The following is an 11,486-nucleotide window of genomic DNA, read 5'->3' on the forward strand; positions in this document are numbered from 1 at the left end:
CTTTTCCCTTTTAGTGCTTGACCCCAAAGTATAAAATTAGGAGCCCAGAATCAAAGATATAGAGCTGGAAGGAAGTTCAGAGGTCATATGCTTCAACTTAGGCTCAGGTGGGTTAAATGACTTATTTAAGGTCAGTAGCAATGATAAGATCTGGACAGGAGTCCTCTGACACCAAATCCAACATTCTTTCCATGTGCCATGCCTAATGTAAATCAAGGCCCAGGGTGGTTGAGTAATTTGCTCAAGATTATACAGATAGGAAATTTCAGAGGCAGAATCTGAACCCAAGTACTTCAAATCCAAAGCTAGTTGAAGAAAGACAGAAAAATTCCCAAGCAGAGTTATCAAAAATTGGAATGGACTATGAAGTAGTAGGTTTCCTCTCTCTTTGGAGGTCTTCAAGTAAAGGCTGGATGACCATTTCTGGGATGTGTAGTAGTCAAAGACGGATTGAAATAAATGCCTTCTAAAGTCCCGAGGTGGTGCAATAGATAGAGTGTCAGACCTGAAGTCAGGAACTCTCGTCTTCCTGAGTTTAAATCTGGCTTCAGACACTTAATACCTGCGTGACCCTGGGCAAGTCACTCAACCCTATTTGCCTCAGTTTCCTCATCTGTAAAATGAGCTGGAGGAGCAAATGGCAAATCACTCCAGTATCTTTCCCAAAAAGAAATGGGATCATGAAGAATTGGACACAACTGAAAAAAACCCAACTGAACAACAACAAGATCCCTTCCAGCTGTAAGATTCTGTGATTTGTGGTATTAAATCACCCAGAGAAAAACTGTGATTCAGCACCAAGGAAGAGGGGAAGTAAACATGTATTTATTAAGCACCTACTTACTATGTGCCAGTCACACTGCTAATCCCTTTACAAATATTATTTTCTTTGATCCTTAACAACAAACCTGAGAGATAAATATAATTTCTATCTCAATTTTACAGTTGAGGAAACTGAGGCAGATAGAAGTTAAGTGACTTGCCTATTAAGTATTCAAGACCAGACTTGAACTGAGGTCTTCCTGACTTCAAGTCCAATGCTCTGTCCACTCACAAAAGACATGCTTAGTGGAGTAGATGCTAATTTAGAGTGCATGGTTAACAAGATTTTTAGGTCAACCTGCTATCTGATTTCAGGAGCATCTGTTGGACATGAACTCATGAGACTAGACACTAAACCAGAGTCATATCTGACCTTGTCTTGGTGTACACTAGTGCTTAAAACAGTGCCTGGCACAGAATAGATGTTTAATAGATGCTTATTGACTGATGTCAGTAGAAAGAATTATTGTTCATTCATGTCCAACTCTCTGTGACCCTGTGGACCATACTGTTTATGGGCTTTTCTTGGCAAAAATACTGGAGTAGTTTGCCATTTCATTCTCCAGTGTTCTCATTTTATAGATGAGGTAGGTGACTTGTCCAAGGTCAAACAGCTAGTAAGTCTCTGAGGTTGGATTTGAACTCAGGTCTTACCTACTCCAGGCCGAGTGCTCTATCCACTACACCACTTATCTGCCCCAGTAGAAAGAATAGGGGACTAGTAGTTGGAAGACCTGGATTCTGTTTTTGGAGCTAGCACTAATTGTGTGACCTTGGGGAAATCATATCGCCTCGATGAGCCTCAGTTTTCTCATGTGTAAAATGAGGGAGTTGAACTAGAGTAGAAGTCTGTGAACTTAGATGGGGGAAAAAATTGCATCTTTATTTTAATCAACATCTAACTGAACTTTAACATTTGTATTACTTAGGGATTTTTGAAAAAAACAATACATTATTTTATCTTCCTTTCCCTTCCCTTCTCTTCCATGACTCTAGACCAAGGGTGGGGAGCCTGTGGCCTCGAGGCCACACCAGGCATCCCTGATCCAGACCTTTATTAGAAATGAGAACACTCACTGTTATATCCTTGTATTAACTGATTTCTTTAGCTTTATGCCTTGGTGTAGTCTACCTTCATAGGACCTTTCTGACTATGGCGCTTGGAACTCTTTTATACATGTATACATACATACATACGTGGCCACTCCCAGGTTTGATAAAGACTTTGCAAATCACACTGGGACACCCCACGCTGCTCCCTGATGAAGTAGGATCAAGTTACAACGCATACCAAGGAGAAGATAGGGATGTAGAAAGAAAAAGCTATGGCTTATATATATATATAATATTCAGGTTTTTCTTGGTACCTCCTGAGAGAGCCCATCCTTTGAGGCTGTGTTGGAATCACCCAACTTCTAGCTTCTTAGGTTGTCATACCCTTTTTTGAACAGCAACTCAGACCAGGGTATAAAGTGTTGAACTTGGGATAAAATATGATCTCTGAGATTAGTTGTGTGACCATGGGAAGTTATCTCTTTGAACTTCAGTTCCCTCACATACAAAATGGAAATATTGATGCCTATAGTTATTCTCTCATCTACTTATTGTAAGACTCATATAGGATAAAGTATGTGGTAAGTTTTACACATCTCAAAGTACTGTATAAATGTCAGATCTTAGATGATAATGATAACAATGATTCTTATATATAAGGTAATGTTATTATTTTATAACTATATAATATAATTTTAAGTAATAATGAAGATTTTAAAGTGCTATATAAAGTCAACTCTTAATAATGATAACAATTATAAAATATTATAATGTGGTATGATAAAATGTGTTGATACATTGTAATATGATGTAATACATAATAATGCAAATCTTAAAGTGCTATATAAATCTCAAATCTTAATAATGATATTGATTATAATATTTAATATAATATGATAAAATGTGTTGCTACATTATAAAATAATGTAATATATGATAATAATGCAAATCTTAAAGTGCTACAAAAATGTCAGTATTATATTATTATTAGCTTTTAAGAATCCCACCAAACTGTCAACCAATCAGGATTTATCCCACTTCTCCTCCCCTGAGTGTTGGTTCTCATTACATTCAATTAAAAGGAACAAATATTCAATAACAGTTTAGTGTGTACAAAGGACTTTGCTAGGCACTAAATGTTGGAGGTGAAAAGAGAAAAATGAAATCACTCTTACCTTCTACAAGCTTCATTTCATGTATTCCTACCTGAATAGGAATTACCTACCCAAGATGCTGTCCTTCTTACACGTGTGGGAGAAAATAAAGCACCATAGTCAAAACTAATTCAAATACCATCGCCTCAAAACTCATCCAAATTTCATGACCCATTTCAGAGTGTTGGGGAAGGGAGGTCTTGCAGAGAAAGTTTGATTGAAGAAAAGATGAAAGTTGAGGAGGGGCAGTGGATGCAGGGCAGAAGTGGATAGTAGGGGCAACTGAGAGCTGAGAAGCAGGGATGGGGAGCAGAGAAACTGTGGTAGAAATATAGGATGGTGAAGGACGGATGAGAAATGTGAGAACAGAGATAGGACTAGAGGATGGGAGAAGTGAGAATCAGGAGACCGGATCAGAGAAAGAAGCAGGGATTGAGAGTGAGAGAAAGAGAGCTAAGGGTGCCCAGGACAAAAGGTGAGGCTTGGAGAAAAGGGGGTGGGGACTAGGGAGTCAGAGAAGGGCAGGGTTTAGGAGAAAAGAGAGTTATAGAATGAGGAATGGTCTCTTTCATGTCTTATTGTAAATTTCTTTTGAGCTCCTAAACTTCAGTTATTCCCTCTGCCCAACTTCCTTTTACCTCTTCTCACTTTCAGTTGGTTTTAGATGGCTTCCAGTGGGTCTTATTTAATCATGTCCCCTACTGGACTCTGACCTCATGGACTTCTGGGTTCTGGAGGAGAAAGTGAGGCTGGTGACCTTGCACAGCACTCCCTCACTCACATCAAAGTCAACTGCACATCATGCCATCATTTTGAAGTCATGGTCCTCCTCGAGAACAAAGGACAAAAACACATGGACTTCTGCCCTAATTCTCCATCTACCCTCTCCCTAGGAAAAGGAGCCCCACCTTTCTGTGCACAGGGACAGCCTCAGTTTCATCAAACCAATGGGCTTTATTTTCATGGGTTCCCATTTATTAGCTAAAGTAAAATGGGCTGCTACCTAATGCAGGTCTTGTTCTATGACCCTATGAGTCTGGTAAAAATGACTCTAGCCCAATGGTTCCCAACCCTGTGGGCTATAGCTTCCAAGGAGTGGGTCCAAAGAATTATTACAAGGGATCTCACAAAGTCATAGGATCACATACATCTTCACATTGATCTATATTTAGTTAGCTCCAAGAAGATATTCAGCAAGACTCACTATGATAAATAAGCACATATATCTTCTATAGACTGAATAAAATGTCTCATACGTATATATGTACATAACTACACATATATCTATTACATATATGTATATTATTGTTGGTATTGTCCAGTCATTTTCAATCATGTTCAACTCTCCATGACTCCATTTAAGGGTTTCTTGGCAATGATACTGGAGTGGTTTGCCATTTCCTTCTCTAGGTCATTTTACAGATGAGGAAACTGAGGCAAACAGGATTAAGTGACTTGCTCAGGGTCACACAGCTAGTAAGTGTCTGAAGCCAGATTTGAACTCAGGAAGTCTTCCTGATTTCAGGCTTGGCACTCTGTCCACTGTGCCTGTTAGCTGCATAGTATAAACATATATGTAATATGTGATCTGTATCATATGTACAGATACATAATATTGAAAAATGTAATATTGAGGATTGGTACTAGACCAGTTATTTCAATGCTATGGAGAAGTTCTAGATGAGATAATTCCCTCACTAATGCAACATATTTAGTCTTAGAGAGATGATCAGAGCACTTTGAGGTTAAGTGACTTGTCCAGGGTCAGACAGCCAGTATAGGTCAGCATCAGGACCTGAACACAGGTCTTCCTGATTCTTAGGCCTGGTCCCTATCCAGTATGCCATGTGACTCTCATATACATGTATTGCTATTATTTAAATGTCTGTAGACATTGTTGTGATTAATAAAATATAAATTCACTTAAATGCCCTCCTGAATTCGTGGTAGCTTTTTGGCCTCATTTATTTACACATAAGACAGATATTAATGAGATATGTACTATCATGTGGTGATAATTTTTTTAATGTTAAAAAGGGACCTCATACTCAAAAAGAGTTGGTATTTGAGATTATCTGAACCATGATTTTCTCTCTTAGGGGCCAATCAAGAGATAACTTTTCGTCCTCAATATTATTTTTTTATGGAAGAGGTTCCATAAAAATCTATCTGTCCTTCTCACAGGCTACACATAGGCCATAATGAACAGATCTTCTCCCTATACTTAGGATGGTCCCTAACCCTATCTAGGCTCACATTGGGACATCTACTTGGGACTACTGCAGCAGTCTGGGGGAGAAGGGACCTCTGTGGACTAGTATAATCAGGAAGCTTCCTTACTGGGGCCTTGGGAAACAGAATTTGGCCAAGCAAAGAGGCTTAGGAAGAGTGGGAAGATGAGTCAGGCAGAACTGGTATGTTGGGGGATATGTGACAATAGGCTGGCTGAAGGGGATCCTAAGGAGATGAGAAGGGAAAGATCTGGAATGAGGGCACATAAGAGGCCATAGATCCTCTGTGATAATTGTGCTCTGGAAGGGGAAAGATAACTCTATTTTTAGGTTTCTAAAGACGTAGAAAAGCTGCCACTGGTGGCCTCTCTCCTATTTGCAAGTTATAAGTTGTGCTCTCCCTCCCTCATCTCCACATAGGGCTGTTCTACCCCACTCTGATCCTGCACCATGACATCCATCCTCATATTCACATGTCCCCATACTCACATAGATATGATCACAGGTACCCATGCTCACAGGTACCTCCACTCACAAGTGCCTAACATGCTTATATGTATCCTCATGTTCACATGTGTTTTTACATGTATTATACAGTTCACATTTACTTATATATACTTACCCTCATGAGTACACCTGATTCCACGTGCTTACATGCACACTCATGCCATTCCTTTGTGCACACATTTGGTTGAGGCTGGCAGACTCAGACAGGAATGGGGGATGAGGGAAGGGGGCCTGGAGGCTTCAATCTGAAAGAAACTCAGCTGCCCTCCTCCCCAATCAGCCCCCATGTGGAGGCTAATGAATGGGGAGGCGGATGCCGTGTGTGTCTGTGTGTGTCCGTGTGCCTCAGGCAGGGACAGACAATGTACCCATATGGGGAGCAGACGGAGTCGCCCCCCACCTGCCCCCTTCCATCTAGCTGGCCAGGGCTGTTCTAGGCAGCAACTCTGACAGGAAAGAGAGGTGACTGCCTAGGGGCTCCTGTTCCTAAGCAGGAGGCAGAAACTGAGCAGTGTCTCCTGGTGTGAGGAAGGTGCCGGAGGGTCCCTGAGCAGAACCGTTGTCCCCTACATCTTACAAGAAAGTGCCTCCCAGAGACACTGAGAGACTTGGAGAGAGTACAATGAACACATGGAGATATACTCATATAGACACATGTATGGAAATATGCAGAAACACATTCAGGGACTTGAGACACATTGGGAAACAGAGTCACTGAGAGATAGATTTGGAGACACCTACATGGATACACATAAGAACAGACACACTAGACATCTAGCCACACACATAAACATACGTTGGGTGGTGATGAGTTGAAAGTATGCCAGATATATGGCTGCTCCTCTTTTGTTTTTACATTCCCTAGACCTCCCCCTCCTATAACCACCTAACCATTCTTGAGAATGAAGAATTACAAAGAAATGGGAAGGAGGGAAAAGTTTAACAAAACCAACCAACATCCATAGGCTCCCACTTCTGCAAATAAGAGAGAGAGGTACATTTTCTTGACTCTTCTCTGGCGCTAAGCTGGGTCATTATAGTTAGACAGCATTCAGTTGGGATTTTGTTCTTTTAATTTCTGTGGTTGTATTGTATTGTTCAGTCTTGTCTAACTCTTCGTGACCCCATTTAGGGTTTTCTTGGCAGAGATACTGGAGTGGTTTGCCATTTCCTTCACCAGCTCATTTTACAGATGAGGAAACTGAGGCAAACAGGATTAAGTGACTTGCCCAGGGTCACACAGCTACTAAGTGTCTGAGGCCAAATTTGAACCCAGGGAGATGAGTCTTCCCGACTACAGGATGGTACTCTATGCACTGTGGTGCCACCTAGCTGTCCCTTCTATTGTAGTCATTGTACATATTTTCCCTTCTGCTTACTTCTTTCTGTGTCAGTACATAGGCATCTTCTCATGCTTCCCTGAATTTTTCATATTTCTCCTTTCTTATAGTGTAGTAATATTCGATTACATTCATGTACCATAATTTATTTAGCTGTTCTCCAATCAATGAACTGACCTTCTTCTTAAAGGCACTTTCCCTACCTATACCATGTACCACCCCTGTCTCCCACTCCCACCCCATGATCTGGCAAATAATTATAAACCCTCAGGGCTGAGTATATGCTGTATCCTGTACCTTTGGGGTGGGGCTGAGGGAGTAGGAGGGCAGGAAAGCAGATAGGGATTACAGAAATAGGTACCATCTATGTTGTATATACGTCTGTGTGAGTGCTGTGTGTTGCATACATGCATGTGATATGCAAATGAGAACAAATGATAATGAATCCATCCATATTGCATAAATGTAAATGTATCCATGTGCAGTCTGTGTGTTATGTGAGTGTATATGTGTGGATAAGTTGTGACATTCTGCCGCGCTTCAGTGATGGGCACTGAGGCATCTGCTCACCAATCAGTACACACTTTGGTTTTTTATTTGCTTATCCAAATGACTCATAGGAATATTTTCTAACTACCCCTCTACCTGAGTGTCTGAGCCATGGATAAAGATGATCAATGGGTTTGCCATGCTCTAAGGCCTGAATCTGTTTAATCTCTCTTGGACCTTTGGCTCTATTTATTACCTCCTAGATACGTGGTCTCCCCACTCCACGTCTCCTATTTCTGTGTCACTCAGCTGTTCCCACTACAGTCCTATGATACCCCAGGCTCATTATCCCCAATTCTATAACCCAGCTCCGTGATCCCCATCTTTATCACACCCTCCATGACTGTCAGCTTCACAACTTCTCAACCCAACAATCCCCAGTTCAGCAATTCCCATCTCTCACAAGCAGAGTGCGATGAAGGTCTCACTTCATCCTTTTGGGATGAATGGATCTGCCGAGACTTCCTGAGAGAAACAAACAGGCAGCCCAGACCAGACTCTTCAGATTCTAGAGATCAAAGTTCATGAGCCCCTCCTGCTAAAGACAAAGGAAGCAGGATTATATTTTCATGTGGTTGAGGATTAGGGTTGTCAGAGAGGGAATGAGATCTTTCAGGGGACAAACCATCAGACTGAGGTTTGAGGAAAGATTTCTCCAGGCCTTTTTATTTGTATTGCCAGAACTTAACACAGTACCTGGCAGGTAGTAAGTATTTAATAAATACTTGTTGATTTTTTTCTTTTTAGCTAGACATCCTGTGGGGATATTCTACTCAATTCTATCCAGGGGATGCTTTCTCTAGCCCTACCTCAACTCTCTACTAGCCTTAGCTTCTCCTGGCTAATTCAGTGTTCAGTTATGTTGTGAGTCCATTTAGAGGTATGTGCATGTGTGCATGTCAATGTATGTGCCCACATATGTTTCCATGTGCCAACATCTGTGCCGAGTGCCTTTATCTTTTTGAGAGTCTGTTTTGGTCTCATGATCACGTGTCTACCTATGGTTTAGGTTCCTAGATTTACCCTCCCACTCAGTCTGCAAAGCTCTGGGGTGAGGTCAGTCCTTCTGAGCCCAGGGCTTGAATTCTCACTCTGACATTACATCAAGCCAGGGTCCCCATCCCCCACACAGCCAGCCTATAACTCTCCTTCTGTTTTAAAGGGCCCAGTGGCTTTAATGACTAGTTACTGCCTTGTCAATATTGTTCCTGAGGAAAGTGATGGTATACAGAGAGCAAAGGGAATGGGGAGCAAGATCAGTGGGGAGAGGGTGTAGAGGAAGAGAGAAGGGGGGAAGAAGGGTAGGGAACCAGCATTAACATAGCACCTTCGATGTGCCTGGTACTGTGCCAAGTGCTTTGGACTACTGCTACCCTCACTAGACCCAGCTTCCCCACTTTGTACCACCAGGAGTCTCCAATCCTATCCCCCAACCTCAAAACCTTTCATCCTGTTCCTGTTCTGTGCCCCGTTTTCTTAGCATATGCTCCCAGCTTTGTTGACATCAACATAGGTGTGGAGACAGATCCAGACCTGAGAGAATGTGCTGTTATCAAGGTACCTATGTATATCCAAGTACATTCTCATAAGACTTTAGGAGTACGTGTCCTTTATGCACACATGTCCCTGGTGCAGATACCACCTCTGTGCTGTGCACATTATCTGTGTCAATCTTCATTTGCAGCACCAATGCTCATGTATATAATATATGACAATGGCACTTGAAAGTTTTCAAAGTTTTCAAAAACATGCATTATTTTATTTCACCTTCACAATGACCCTGTGAGGTATTATCATAGCTATTTTCCAGATGAGGAAACTGATGCCTAGAGAGGTTAAGTGACTTGCCTTCAGTCACAAAACTCATAAGTGGGATTACACCCAGGTCTTCTTGACAACCTGCCTTGTCCTTGTAGCTATCTATGTCTCTATGTTTATGTGTCTATGTGCATAGAGAAGTAGAGTACTAGGCCTGAAATTAGAAATCCTGATACTTACTATATGTGACCCTGGGGCCTCTTTGAGCCTCATTTTTTTCTTGTCTGCAAAATGAGGATAATAACTACCTCCTTCAGAGGGTTGATATTGGATCAGATGGAATAATGTATATAAAGCAATGGCAAACCTTAAAGCACTATATAAAAGGGAACTGTTTTATGATCTATGTGACAACAGGTATCCAGAGTCACAAGTGTATCTCTGCATGTGTGTGTCTATGTGCATAGTCAAGTCCATGGTATCTGCACTTATGTGTATCCATGTCATGTCCATTGTGTATCTCGGCCTATTGTGTTATTCATATCCATACATGAAGAATATACTCATATGTACATCTGTATCCATGTATGCATTTGTGTAAAAGTACATATTGTCTGTCCCTGCATTCTGTCCATTCATGTATCCATACTCATGCATGTATCTATTGATATTGTAACCATATTCATACATGACATATGCTTCTCAGTTGTACGTTTCTATTTCTAGTTCCTTGTATCAATCTGTGATTATGTGTATTCTGTGTCCATACCTGTATCCATTTCCAGGTGAATATCTGTGTCCATGTCTACACATGTATGGATACATGTCTTCCAAAACTGTCCAGAGGAATTTTGCTTCCTGTCTTTCCCTTGGAAAGGGTTAATTCCAATGGATTATCCACTCTTCTTCCTAGGTGCCCTGCAATAGGGGAAATGGATTGGAAGATGCCCTCAGCACTTCCTCATTGTCTGTCCAGGATCTCACATTGATGCAGTATCTCCTGTGCCAGCCTCAGTGACTGCCCTGGACCTTCCCTTTGCCCATAGGTTGCATTTAGCATAATACATGATGCGTGAGAGTAAGTACAGAACATCTGTAAAATGAGGAGGGTGGACGAGGTATTCTCTGAACTCCTCTAAGGTTCTGAGGCGTAGGGCAGTATGAGCTGATGCTGTAGACATATATAGAGAGCCTCTGATAACTGAGAAGTATTCAGTCCTTACCCTTATCCCACACAAGGGCAACTACTTACTGGGGCCCCAGGCCTGAGTTCTCTTTGCCCAATGCTGTCCATTCCCAGTTTTCCGTCTCCTCTGAGGTTAGGAGAATACCCTAAAGAGGAAGTGCATATAAACCCATTGTTACTGCCCCAGGACCTGTGTAATCCCCCAGCCCTTAAGGCCAAGGCGCTTGACCTCAACAACTCCCAAGGCCATAGTCCTCTGTCTTCACAGCCCCCATATGGACTAGAGGATCTCTTAGATTCTTTCCAGGCTGTATGAATCTCATGGTCCTCTGATCTCATAGATCCAGATCCCACAGCCACTGACCCCATAGCTCCATGAGCCCACAGTTCCTGATCCCATCACTTACATTTCCACATATTTCCTGAGTTTGTATCCCCCCGACCATACATTTCCCTAACCCCACATCCCACAGCATCCCCCCCAAATCCCACAGCACCTCCAAAGGGAAGAGAGAATATCAGGGGATGATCTGGGGAAGGGCATCTTAGTGGGCAACCCCTCCCCCCACGCACAGCAGGTGCCGGGCAGGGCAGAGGAGGGAGGAGGGACCTGCAGCTGGCCCCCCCTCACCCTGCACTCACCCTTCGGAAGGTGACATTCCCTATTAACCTTATCCGTGGCCGTTTTGTAAATCAATGTCACTTACATTTAATAACAAGTGTAATCAAAGGAATTATGCAAATTTAATTTGATGCTTCTTGAATTATGCAAATCTGCAGAGCACATAATGTTCTCTGACGTGTGCCCGTTAGAGAGAGGGGAACACAGAAAGACACAGACAGAAAGACAGACAGAAAAAGGACAGAGACAGAGAGGGAGAGAGAT

At 42.1% G+C, this 11,486-nt stretch overlaps 1 long non-coding RNA gene across 2 annotated transcripts in view; it reads right to left on the minus strand.

Annotated features, from left to right (window-relative positions):
* The window catches only part of LOC140511100 (uncharacterized), a 33,511-nt gene that overhangs the window by 15,425 nt on the left and 6,600 nt on the right, over positions 1 to 11,486 (minus strand). For both annotated transcript variants that reach the window (XR_011969432.1, XR_011969433.1), the window contains exons 2-3: positions 10,667 to 10,746; positions 10,184 to 10,332 (exon numbers count right to left, since the gene is read on the minus strand). This is a non-coding gene — a long non-coding RNA (uncharacterized lncRNA). The remainder of the gene's footprint in view (positions 1 to 10,183; positions 10,333 to 10,666; positions 10,747 to 11,486) is intronic.

Source organism: Notamacropus eugenii, chromosome 1 (genome assembly GCF_028372415.1).
Source record: "Notamacropus eugenii isolate mMacEug1 chromosome 1, mMacEug1.pri_v2, whole genome shotgun sequence".
Taxonomy (NCBI): domain Eukaryota; kingdom Metazoa; phylum Chordata; class Mammalia; order Diprotodontia; family Macropodidae; genus Notamacropus; species Notamacropus eugenii.